Below are 13,119 nucleotides of genomic sequence, written 5' to 3'. Positions count from 1 at the left end.
GTGCCTGGGCGAGCCCACTGAGGCTGATGCCCGCGGAGCTGTGCTGGGCTGCCACAGCCAGTGTAGACCAGCAGACATGCAGCCAATGCTCAGCCAAGATCAGCTGAGCCCCATAGACTTGGCAGTTACGTAAATTTCCATTGTTGTATGCCACTGAGGTTTTGTGGGCGCTCATTACACAGCATTATCGTGGCATTAAATAACTGATGCACTTAGTTAACTCATTGGAAAGAGAATTTCTGTGTCTGTATTGCATCTCAGGAAACACTGATTAGCTCTGCTTATGCCCTCTGCCCAGCCCCCTGAACAAGGAGATCACAAGGTTTGACTGAACAGCCTGGGTCCTAGGAGCATAGGTCCCTGTGATTGGCAGCTTCACAAGGACCACACTGAACGGGCAGAGCTGCGTGTCCACGAGAATTTCCCTCCACAGCTCAGCTGCCCTCTGCAGCTCCGCCTCATCCCCTGATCTCCCCCGAGCATTCTGGATTCTCTCCTTCTGAACTACTTGTCATTTTCCAAACCCATCACCGGATTTCGCATCTCTTTACTTTTGCTCACACTGTTCCTGCCACCTGGAAGGCCCTCCCCCTCCTCCCTCCGCGAAGCCTTCTCCAATCCTGCCTGGACCACAGACACAAAGGCAGAGAAGAGAAGGGGTTGGCAGGGAAGACAGAGCCTAACCCAAAGTCGAGAACAGAGCCCAGGGCACAGGGCAAGGCCACTCCAGGAGCCACCAATCCATGCGGGAGCCCAGGACCCAGATCTGGAGCCGTGACAAGAGCTAAGAGTTGAGGGCAAGTCCAAGGACTTGCACTCCCCTGCCAGGATGAGCTCAGGGGTGGGGCAGAGGCTGCAGGGGTGCAGACAAGCCCAGCAATAGGAGGTGGGGGTGACAGCTGGCAAGGAGAGGCACTCGCACTGGACAACGGCTTGGAGGCAGGATCAGATTCTAAGGGGCTGAAAGCAATAGAGAAATAATAAACGAGGATGACAACAATAATACTTTTCCAGCCCTCAGGACATGCCAGGTACTGTGCTAAGAGCTTATTTCCATGATCTCATTTAATTCTCAAAACAACCTTGTGAGGCAGATACAACCATCAGTCACATTATACAGAGGAGGAAACTGAGGCACAAAGAGGTGGCATGGCTCCCCAGGGCCACTCAGCTGGTGACCAGCAGGGCAGGAACACAAGTCCAGGCCTTCCCGACTCCAGAGCCCATCCTTAACCACTGTTGTTGCCCAGGATGGGGACGGACTTCCCCACTTCCCTGACCTTAGCGGAAGGCGGGCCTCTGCTAACTCCACCTCCAGACACACCTTGTGTCTCTGCCTCTGGGCAACTTCCCTAACATTAACTATCTGATTTAATACACAGCCACCTCAAAGGTCAGCTGAGAATCCCCCTCCTTCAAGAAGACTCCCTGGACTCTCCAGGTGAAATTCCTCTCCTCTTTCCCCATATTCCCCTCGGCACTTTATTTCTGCCTCTGCCGGGGCACTTGGCGGTCGGTGTCTGCTGGTTCCAGGGTGACTGTGCTCGATTCTCTCCCAACTGGCGGAACTATGCTCAGAGGACTGACGGTCACCTGGCTTTGGGTTCGCAGGGCACCTGACCTGGGGCAGCGAATGCTCAATTGAACACGCGTGCTGGTATCTACCAGCCGGTTCACAGTACCCCACCTTTTTGCCCCAGATTAAACATTACACCCCACAGAGGATCCTCAGGCCCTTCCTCTGACCCAGTTCCAAAAAATGACCAGGGAACAGCACCACAAATAACTGGGGATGGTTAGCTCCCTCCCCAGAAAGGGCAGCCCAGCAAGCCTCTTCCAGTGGAGAATAAAAAACCCAATGTTTTCCCCTATACAGCGGCTGTGCCAAGTGGGTGTTTGGCCATTTCTAAGCCAGGGACTTTTTTGAACTTGACTTTGTGGGTGCCTTCAACAAATTAGAGCCATGATTACACTGTAACCTAACAGGATTAGTCATGCATGCACGCACATCCTGCATGCACACTTCATTCCCCTTTTGAAGGAAGCAAAAGCCTGGGGCCGGCGGGGGAGGGCAGAGAATTACCTCCCATCTCCTCAGACCCTTCGGCACAGAGCCACAGATTAAATCCAGGACACCCAGCTACACTGGAATTTCAGATAATCAATGACTAATTTCAGCATAAGTATGTCCCATGCAATATTTGGGACATACTTACACCAAAAAATTTTCAAATTGAACCGAGAATTCTCTATTTTTATTTGATAAGTACAGCAATGCTACTATGGCCCGTCTTAAAATGCTGAAGTGCAGGATTCCTGGACCGCTTCCAGGGAGGTTCTTACAGATGCCAGAAGGAAGATCAGAGATACCATAACATGGAATCATCTGGGCATTCTGGGGTTCACAAATGGATGTCCAAACACATGGCATAAAAGCATGATCAGACCTTCAATGCAATCTACACAAAATATTTTTCAAGGGTATAATAGCTTCGATAAAGCCCATTAGCACACTTAAATGAATTCTGCACTCAGCATAGTAACACCTCCTCTCTCCCTTCCCTGCTCTTCCCGGGGGAAACGTTTGATCACTTCCATCAGTCACCTGCTTGAACGCGTGCTATACCAACTGCGTGACAGTTATTGATTTTTGATGAATGACATAGCTCTCTCTTCTGGGCTATTACTGCTTTGTTTTCAAACCTTACTTAATTGTCCGATGATTTTTGATGTTTTGGGGTTTCTTTTTTCCTTTCCAGAGAAATAAATGCAAAGTGTTTATTCTCCAAAGGCCGTAAACAGAGCTTGCGGGTCTAGTTTCTATGACAACCCCACTTGATACAGCAAACCTAGATTATCTCTAATGACAGACATGAAGTTTAAATTGCACATTCTGAACAAACAGTGCTCTGCTGACCTTTTATTGAAAAATGGAATACAGGGTGATTAGCATAATGTGTTATATAAAAAGGGAAAACGTGTATTCGTGGGCATTATGCACCAGCGATTAGCCACACTGCTAGTCTTTAACAAACTGCTTGCCAGGATAGAGAGCTTGGGAAATTAAGATTTGCCATCTATCATTTTCAAATTCAGTAAAATCTGCAGCAGTAATTGCACTAAACAGTTTTCAAATAACACATGCTGCTGTTTCTCTTACTTATCCAATTGAGGCTTTTAGCAGGGGAGCAAGGAAGGAGAGGAAAATTTTACCCATTGTACAAAAAAATAATAATTGTTGGCTCCAATAGCTATTCTGAAACAATCTCTGCCTCTTAATCCCCTAATGTAATTCCTGGAGGAAGCCTAAGGTCTGGCGTATCCTGGCAGCTACCGCCTGGAAACCGCCTGTTAGTGGCGTGGTGCAGCGGGGGTCCTGGGCTGGTTAACCAGAGGTGGGGTCTGGCCCGTGGTCCACCCACTGGATAACTGGACCCAGGTTCAACCACAGAAAGAAAGGCTGCAGCGTCAGGCTCTGCGGTAACCACCCGGTTCAAATCCTAGCTTTGCCTCTAACCCTCTTAGGACAATACTACCCAGCCTCCCCAAGACCTGGTTTCCTTGTCTACACCTTGGGAATAAGAGTAATAGGACCCACTTCATAGGATGGTTGTGAGGATTAAAGGCAGCGATGCCCAAGGGCTGGCAGAGCCCTCAATGACCATTGCTGCCTCCATTGCCCACGGTTCAGGGCACGTCTGCTACCTCCACGGAGCGTGTCCACAGCAGGACGTCTCCAGACTACTCGGGGGCACTAACGAGCCAATACGCGATAAGGGAAGCAGGACTCGCCCACTCCCTCCGCCAGGCTTCCCGGGCCGCGCCGCGGAGGAGCACAGGCAGCACCCGGGACAGCGAGGCCGGGAGGGGCCGCCACCAGCGCTCTCACTGTGTGACTTTGTGCGTGTCATTCAATCTCTGAGAAGAAATATTTACGTCATTTGATCCTCAGAACAACCCAGGATGAAGGAGATCATTCTTCTCATCCCCATGTTCCCAGTGGGGAAACTGAGGCTTGGAGTCATGAAGAGGTGGCTGAGCAGGGTGCACTGGGGCTTGTCACGGCCCTTTTGCGCGGTCAGATGCCTTCCCACACACCCTGTCACTTGGATCCCAGCCTAACCAGGCAGGTCGCAGAGTGACCCAAGTGTCCCCGCTGCCCTTCCAGGTGGGTCCGGCCACTGAGCCCACAATGACATGAGACCACCCTCAAAGGCTCGGCCTCACTTTGAACCTCGGCCCTTGGTGCTCCCAGGCACTCCTGGGGCTCCTGTTGTCTCCGGCACAATCTGTCACCTTTCTCCACTTTGGCCTCCTCACTGCTGCCCACGGCCCAATCTGGGGACAGGATTCACCCACCCTTACAGTGGTGCTCAGGACACCATCTCCCAATGCGTCCAGAGCACAACGCTTGCGAGGCGCCAGCCAGCCCGTGCTTTCGTGGCCCTCGCTGCACGCCAGGCTCCAGAGGCACTTGGGGTTCTCAGTCAGGGTCCCACACTGTCCCCAAGCAGCTGCCTGAGCCCCAAGGCTCACAGTGTTTCACCAAAGCAGCTACTTCTGTTTCCCGCTATTAGAAGGGCTCAAAGCCAGTCCTTGGAGCCAAGGGTTGGGGGAGACAGACACCATGATCCCTGCCAGCGTCCATCCCTGCCCCAGGCACGCCTCGAGCTACCTGGCTCCTCCTCCTTTCGCCAAACAGAAAATCTCCTTCATGCATAATTGTTTTTTAATTTCCTGCCTGACGACCTCAAAGCCAAACAGCCCCACAGCTACAGGGCTATATGGCTGCACTGTCATCCCCATTCCTAAGAGGAGACGCTAAGTTCAGGAGGTCAGGCGACTTGCCAGTGGTCACTCCAAGCTAATAAAGGGTTTAGGCAAGGCCTGAATCTAGCAGGGCTGACCGCACACCCAAATCCAATGCTGTCTTCCCAGCCTGTTCCTCAGTGCTGGTAAGAACTAAAGTGCCTAGTTCCATAAGAGTTCAGGAATTGTACAAACCCCCGATTTTTCAGGGTCATTAACCACAGTTATTTTTACAGGCTTGGTTTCTTTTAACAGCACAGGATCTTACTTCTCTGACAACTGCTTACCCTTCCAAACATAACTGCAAACAAGACCTGCATGACCGAACCTGCAAATTGTGTCACTTCCAGAGCAGCCACAGGCCAGTGGATAACCTGACAAACAGGCCATCACAACCGGCTTCCAAGTTGGGCCAGGGCTGGTGTCCTGGGCCCTGATCCCTGTGGCTGAACTGTGAGCTGCTCACTGAGGTCCCAGAAGTACCCCCACTCCACACCACCTCCTTGCTTCAATAGAGACATCCAAATCCTCCCAGCAAGTGAGAGGCCACCAGCTGTCCTCCTAAGTGACTCTGTTAATCCCAGTTCCTGTGAGCAAACCTTCTTTGTCACTGAGAAAACACCAATTTTCTCCAGGAAGCTGGGCAGAACCACATCTGGTCTCGGCCCAGGTTTCCCAATTAGAAGCCAGATGTGCACAGCTCGAGCCCCTCACAGGCTGCGTCCGAAACACACCAGTTCTGTTAAAGGCAGACGGTGCAGCCCAATATCCCAGCTACGGAAAAAGGACGGACCCGAGACTCAGAACCCTTTCCTGCCAAGAAGCCACAGCCAGCCTCCCTGGAAAGTGACAGAGAACACAAGGCTAGTGTCTGCTCCGACACTTGGCAGCAGACACAACCGGAGCCCAGTCCCTGAGAACAGCAGCAGGGAGGGCAGCGAGGGTGTTTGGGACCACGTGCCGTGGACATGGGCGCACTCTTAGAACAGGGCTCCCTGTGCCAGCGGCTCTGGCCCCACGCCAGCTGGAAGCTCTAGTTCTGGGGTGGCCCCTCCAGGTGTGCCCCATCCTGCAGGGCTTACCTGATGTTACCTGCTCTCTGACCCCCTCACCCCTGTCCCTTCTCCTCAGTCACACGCTTCTGTCCCGACTCCCTTCCCTCCTCCTGGAGGCCCCTCCCTCACCAGAGCCCCCTCCCAACATTCCTGCAGCCCCCGAAATCCCACCTCCTCCATGGCGCCTTCCTGGCTTTATCCTCCCTTGATAAAGGTGAGTAATTCCATGGGAAAGGGCAGTTTATTTAACAAATGGTGCCAGTCCAAGTGCTTATCTTTCTGAAAGATAATACCATTGGACCCCTACCTCAAACTATTCACAAAAATAAGTTCTAGATTGAATATGTTTATATGTAAAAAGTAAGACAATGAAAATCATATAATTTAGAAGACCTGAAACATAACCGAGGCATTGGGGAAACTTTTTTAATGGAGATAGGAAATTCAAGATCTATAATATAAAAGAGACAAATTCAAATAAAAAATATTAAACATTTTTGAATGGCAAAAGATATAATACATTAAGTAAACTGACAAATTGTTGAGTGGGAAAATAGTTACAACACATTTGAGAGATCAGTTCACGTCTGTCCTATGTAAAGAGTTCTCACAAATTGATAATAGGAAGACAACAGAAAAGTTGGGAAAGGATATAGACATACAGTCACCAAATATCAAATCCAAATGGCCCATAAATATATGAAGACCAAAGTAAAGTGAGCAAGTGGACTAGACACCTGGCCGAGGCATTGGACCACTAGTCTCCACCTGAAGCTGCAAACAGGACACAGACCTGGGTTTAAACCCCAGCTCACCCCTGAGTAGCTGGTGATCATAGCAGAACCCAGCTCTCAGGGCTGCAGGAAGGTTCCATGAGATGGTGTTTGTAAACACCCAGCAAAGGGACCGGCATGCGGTGGACACTCCATAAATGCCAATTACTGCACACGATGGCACCACTGCCAGGCCGTAGTAGGTGCAGAAAGCCCCTTTCTGATGGTTACAGTGAACTCTCAACCCGGAACCACATGCCATGGAAGGGCATTCGTTATGGGTTGAATTATGTTCCCCCAAAAGATATGTTGAAGTCTTAGCCCCCACTGCCTCAAAATATGACCTTATTTGGAAGTAGGGACATTGCAGGTGGAATAAGCAGTCACACTGGAGTCAGGTGGGCCCCAACCCAAAATGACTGGTGTCCTTATAAGAAGAGAAGAGACTCAGAGACAGACACAGAGAGGCGGGACGGCCAGGTGCAGACAGAGGCAGAGACAGGGTGACGCATCCACCCACCAAGACACACTAAGGACCACCGACATCTGCCAGGAGCTGGAAGAGCAAGGGAGGATCCTCATGGCCCTACAGACACCTTGATTTGGACTTGTAGCCCCCAGACCTGTGAGACAAGAGTAAGCTACACACTTTGTAGAACTTTGTTATGTAGCAGCTCTAGGACACGAATACACAACACGAATACGGATTTTAACTGTTTTTTTTTTTGTTTTTTTTTTTAAGTTTCAAAAAGTAGATTCAACCACAATGAACGCAAACCATGTGCCAGTCACTTTTGAGGGGTTTCCCAAAGTATGTTCTGGAACTACAGGATGTTGATGGTTGTGACCTGTAAAAATATTATGCGAAAAGGGGTTCTGTCATCAAGCAATCAGGGAAACACTGGGTTAAACAGTTACATGTACTTCTTTCTTGCAGGACTTCTCAGGGCCTTTAACATGCCAATGTGCCTTGTGAATGCCCACGAGGGGATACAGGAGTGGCTATCCCACGTTTATGTGACCACAGAAGCCTCGTCTCAGAGCCTCTGGTGGGATTAGATTCTACAGGGTAGAGTTTGAAAAGCCCTGCAAGAGAGAACACAGCATTAACGGAGAAGAGGGCCTTGCCTTCCAAGCATCTACAGCCCCCCACAGAAGATACATTTGCCTCCCTGGGGGGACAATCTCAGGACCGCTTTAGATTCATGGGACTGCAAGCTGGTGCATGCACAGACCTGCAGCAGGAGTGTTACTTCCGGCCCCACGTTGTACCAAATTCCAGGCACGTCCTGTGTTCCCACTTCCTCCTCGGCCCCCCTCCCCCATCACATAGTCAGCTGGCATTTGATCTTGCTGAATATCTCTGGTATGGCGAGAGAATGATCTGGCTCCTTAAAAAAGAAGTCAGATTTTAAAATGCTGAGTCATCCACCGCGAGAGTAGTGCCCGAGGAGAAGTAGGTCAGCCCAGGGCAGAGCCCGCCCAGCCCTCCTCGGCAGAAAATAATGGCAGCTCACACGTGGCCAGGGCTGCTCAGTGGGCTTGACCTGGATTCACTCGTTTAAGCCTCATGACAATGCGGCAGGGATGAACTGTGAGTCTCCTCAAATTCCAGATGAGAAACTGAGGCACAGGGAGGCACAAAGAGATGAAACCCCAGCAAGCAGGCCGCATTGCTAACCAGAAACAAAGGGTTCATAATCCCAGACACTGCACAAAAGACACACATTAACCAGACACTCATTCATTCATTCATCAAACATAGGAGCAGGCCCTACCTCCAAGATAGTTGCACTGGTGGAGGAGACGGATAAGCAGGGCCCCAGTTACAACAGCAGTGGTCAGCAGTGCACTGGGAGGACCCCCAGGATGCCATGGGAGTGCCAGGGGAGGCAGCAGCCTGGACTTTGGGAGTGGGGTGCCCAGGGAGGGCTTCCTGGAGGAGGCATTCACTGAGCGAGACGCTGAGAACGAGCGGAAGTTAGCCAGGAGGAAGGGCATTGCAGCCCGAGGAAGCACATGTGCGGCCGCTTAGAAGCCAGGAGAGAGAAGGGCCTGTGGGCACTTGCGGGAGAGGCAGGGCAGCAAGAGGCGGAAGCCAGCCACCCCTAGCAAGCTCTGGGACCCACAGCCACATTCTCAGTTGGAAAGTCTGGATTCCTGTGACCTTGGGTTGTTAAACAACCTCTCTGGGCCTCAGCTTCCATACCTGGAAAATGCAGGAGTAGTACGTGCCACATAGGGCTGTTGTGGGGGGAAATGGCATACTGTGTGTCAAGCACTTGGCCTGGGCATAAGGAAGCACCCACTACGCGGTGTCCTCATGGCCAGCGGGCTCGGGCTTCCAGGAAAGGGGAGAAGCAGCCAGTGGGCCTGCAGGGACTCCCAGCCTCCCAGCCCTGACTGCAAGCGTCCAGGTTGCCTCCTCCTTCCTAAGATAAGGCTCTGCCAAGAAATTCCAGTGAAATTCCAAGAAAGGTCACTTTGCATTTCGTGCAATCCTAAATAGAAACACACAGCAAGGGGGAAACCTGGAGCTTCTTTATACTCTCCCACCGTGGAGCCGCCTGGCCTGGAAAAACATCGCAACACTTGCCTCTGCATCAGGCTAGTGTGGCCCTGGACAAGAGGGCAGGAGGTGGATGCAAAATCCATCTTGTCCCCCAGCCATGGGGACATCATCTCGTGTTGGGAGTAGGCAGAAGGAGCTGGGACAGGGGTATCTGCTCCCAAGCCTTGGGGATCGGGAAAGGATGCAGGTGATTCAGCCCACAGAAAACATCGTGACAGAGCCTTGCCCCAGGGCCACCTGCGCCTGCGTTATTTCCCACGAGGCCTCCCCATGAAGAGTCGCAGAAAACTTCCCAAGGAAGATTCCGGGTGAACAGTTGACTATCCCAAGCAGGTGCATCCCTTAAACGGTATCTAGAGCTGATTTCCCACCACCCTGGGTGAGAAGCATGTCTGACATGGGGAGCTTGTCACCAGCGGCTTCAGGTTAAGTGACAGCCCCAGCCCCTTGCTCTGGTGTGCTCTTGGTTCCCACACTCGTGGCTTTCAGGTAAGCGGCAGCCTTGGGGAGGAAGCGTGCGTTATTCTGATTTGTAAAACACTCCGCTGCTTCGGCTTCTGAGCACCTATCCTTTAAAATGACCCTGATTACAATAAATCATACAGAAGAAACTTTGTGCTTTGCAAAAAAAAAAAAAAAAAAAAAAACAAGGTTTAATCTCATTTATTTAAAAAAAAAAAAAAGACTCACTGACTCATGAATGCCACCAACCCCACTTAGTAGCACCACATTCCAGAGTTATGCCTCACCTGTCAGAGTGAGGGGGAGGCTGAGGGGAAAGGTGACAAATGTCCAGTGAGGGACGTGAGGATTGGACCCCCAACATGGATCGTTGAGGCATCTGTCCCATCCAAGCTGAATCAGCTCACTGAACACTGAACGCTCACTCACCTCCCAGGCCCTGCCTCCCCTTGGCCTTGAGGGACCCTAAAACGAGTCCCCTCCCGTCTGCCTCCCGGCCCCCACCTGGCCCGGTGCAGCAGGCGGCTACCTTGCTCCCTGCCTGGCCGTGTCCAATCCATCATTGAGAGCAATCCCTGCAAAGTGCGGGGACGCTCCCCACGCCAGCTCTGGCCTCACGCTGGCACTCACGGCATCTGCTCCCGGGGCCCAACACGATGCTGGGGTCCCCAAAAGCCCCAACGCACAGGGAGCGACACCCAGTCCTCAGGCCCAGCGGGGCTCTCAGGAGCCTGTGACAGGAGGCCGGGGGAAGTTCCAAGACACTGAAAAAAGTCCGGCGTACAAAACAAAAAGGGTACTGACTGGAAGATTCCATTTCTGTAACATTCTAGAAAATGCAAACTAATCTATGGCAGTTGCTCGGGATGGGAGGTGGGGCAGTGAGGAGACAGACTTTGGGGACGGATCTGTTCATTATCTTGGCAGTGGGGAGGGTTGCTCGGGTGATACATGTGTCAAAACTCATCAGATTACACACTTTACATGCAGTTTACTGTAAGTCCATCATACTCGAATAAAGCTGTTTAAAAGGTGAGCATGCAGAGGGTGGCTCGGCTGGCACCTCCGAGGGGTGGGGGTGGAGGGGCGGGATGGGGCCGGAGAACAGGAACTCTGGTCAGGTGGGCTTTATATGCCCCCGGTGACCGGGCATTATGGGCAGTGCCTTAGTTTTCTAGGGATGTGGTAAAAATGAGCACTAACTGTGTGGCTTAAACAACAGAGGTTTATTGTCTCAGTACAGGAGGCCAGAAATCCGAAATGCAGCTTCCGCCTGAGGGGTGTGAGGGAGAATCCATTCCAGGCCTCTCTCCCAGCTTCTGGGGGTTTGCGGGCGACATCTGGCATTCCTGGGCTGGAGGAAGCATCGCCCCATCTCTGCCTCCGGCTCCCTGTGGGTGTCTTTGTCCAAATTTCCCCTATTGATAAGGTCCATCTTAACTAACCACGTCTGCCATGACCCTGGTTCCACATGAAGTCGTGTTCTGAGGTACTGAGAGTTAGGACTTGAGGATCCGAATTTGGGGTGCGTGGGGAACGCAGTTCAACCCTGGACAGACAGGTTGTGGAATAAAGAACTGAATTAGGTGGGGAGGGAGGGGAGGAGGCAGGTGAGGAGGCCTGAGGCAGAGTCCTGCTGTCCCTTCCCCTGGGAGCCAAGCAGCCACTTCACCTCCAGGAGCCTCTAATCTGTCGCCTATAGAATGGGGAAAGTGATCTGTGCTTCAGCCCGCTGCTAAGACTGTCTAAGGATCAAAGAAAAGGATCCACGTGCGTGTGCTTGGGGCAGGACCTCTCTGCTCCTGCCGAGCCCCCGAGCAGCTGTCCATCTGTCAGCCCTTGAGCTTGTCCCCAAGGTCAGCCTATGTGCTCACGTGTCACCCCGAGACCCTGGGCATCTGGAGAGAAGAAGGCAAGGTCCTTGCCCACACGTTCCCACTTAGGGAGGGAGACCTACCCATGAGCACTGTCACACAAGCATGGCAAAGTGTGCCAAGGACTGTGGCAGCCAGAGGACAGGGTGGTCACCTCTGCCTCACCCAATCCTGGAGGGCTCCAGAGAGGAGGTGCCTCTCTAGCAACTGAGCCAAGACCCCAAAGGAAAACTGTCCTGGCTCCCAGACCAAGCCCCAAGCCTCAGAATGGCCTGGGGTGGTAGCAGGAGAATGGCCCACAAGGACGTCCACACACTAATCCCTGCAATTGTCCCCTCACATGGCCATGGGACTTGCAGGTGTGAATAAGGCTGAGGTGCTGAGATGGGAGACTATTTTGGATTTTCCAGATGGGCCCAATCTAATCCCGAATCCTTAAAAGTGGAGGAGGCAGCGCGGGCTAGAGAGACAATACAGGAAGAAGGGGCAGGAGAGATACACAGTGTGAGACACTCAACCCGCAGACTTTGCAGATGGAGGAAGGGCCACAAGACAAGGAAAGGAGGGGCTGACAGCAGCTGGGAAAGGCAGGAAGTGGACTCTCCCCTGGAGCCTCCAGACACCTTGGATTTAGCCCAGTGGGACTCGTATCAAACTTCTGAGCTGCAGGACTGTAAGATAATCCATCATGGTGCTTGAAGCCACTGAGTTTGTGGAGCAACAGAAAGAGAAAGCCAGCACAGGTAGGGTACACACTTTGGTCCCCCAGAAGGGGACGGGCTCAGGCAGGGGTCTGAGGAAGTGACACAGCCTGGGATTTATTAGTAACAGCAGGGACACTGGACCTTACTTATCAGCAACACCAGACAAATTGCCTCAGAGGTCTCCGCATCCTAGACGCTGCAGGATTTCTGGAGGAGTCGGAGGGCATGATGGGTGAGGCCCAGGGCAGCCTTGGGAAGAGCCTAGAAGCCTCAGGTGCTCTGAGCCATGGTCTGGGGCTGGGACATAAGCAAAGGGACCCCAGAGTGTCAGCGACACTGGGCTGTCAGAGCCAGAGGGCACCTCACATCGCTACCCAACACTTGGCGTTGCCGAAGAGAGAAGTGGAGGAGCAAGACTTACCTGGGGCCCTGCCCGGGGTTAGAGGCCAGAGCCGGGGTGAGAACTAAGGTCTTCTAACAGCAAGCCTGGAAGTTAGGGATCTGCAGGGGGGCCACAGCCCTCAGGGAGGCTCCCTGCTGTGCACCCCGACTTTCAGGACAAGGTTTTCTGCCTAAGCACAGATCTCAGACCACACAAGAACTCTGTGTCCTGCACCTTCTGGAGACCTGGCGCAGAGGCAGCACGACCCCCGCCAGGTCCCCCTCAGTGGGCCGCCCCTGTCCCAACGAAGCCGCCTGCAGCTGCCCAACAGCGGTGAGACAACCGCTAAGGCCACCAGCTAAGCTGCTCCTCGTTCCCAGGGCGGGTTCGAGAGGCTTTTCCGCACAAGGATTCATTTCCACCCTCCGGCCAGGAGGGAACAGGCGGGCCCAGATGGGGATCTGAGTGTCAGGCCATCTGGACAGGCA

This window comes from Lemur catta, chromosome 14 (genome assembly GCF_020740605.2).
Source record: "Lemur catta isolate mLemCat1 chromosome 14, mLemCat1.pri, whole genome shotgun sequence".
Classification (NCBI taxonomy): Eukaryota; Metazoa; Chordata; class Mammalia; order Primates; family Lemuridae; genus Lemur; species Lemur catta.
This window is presented reverse-complemented; position numbering follows the sequence as displayed.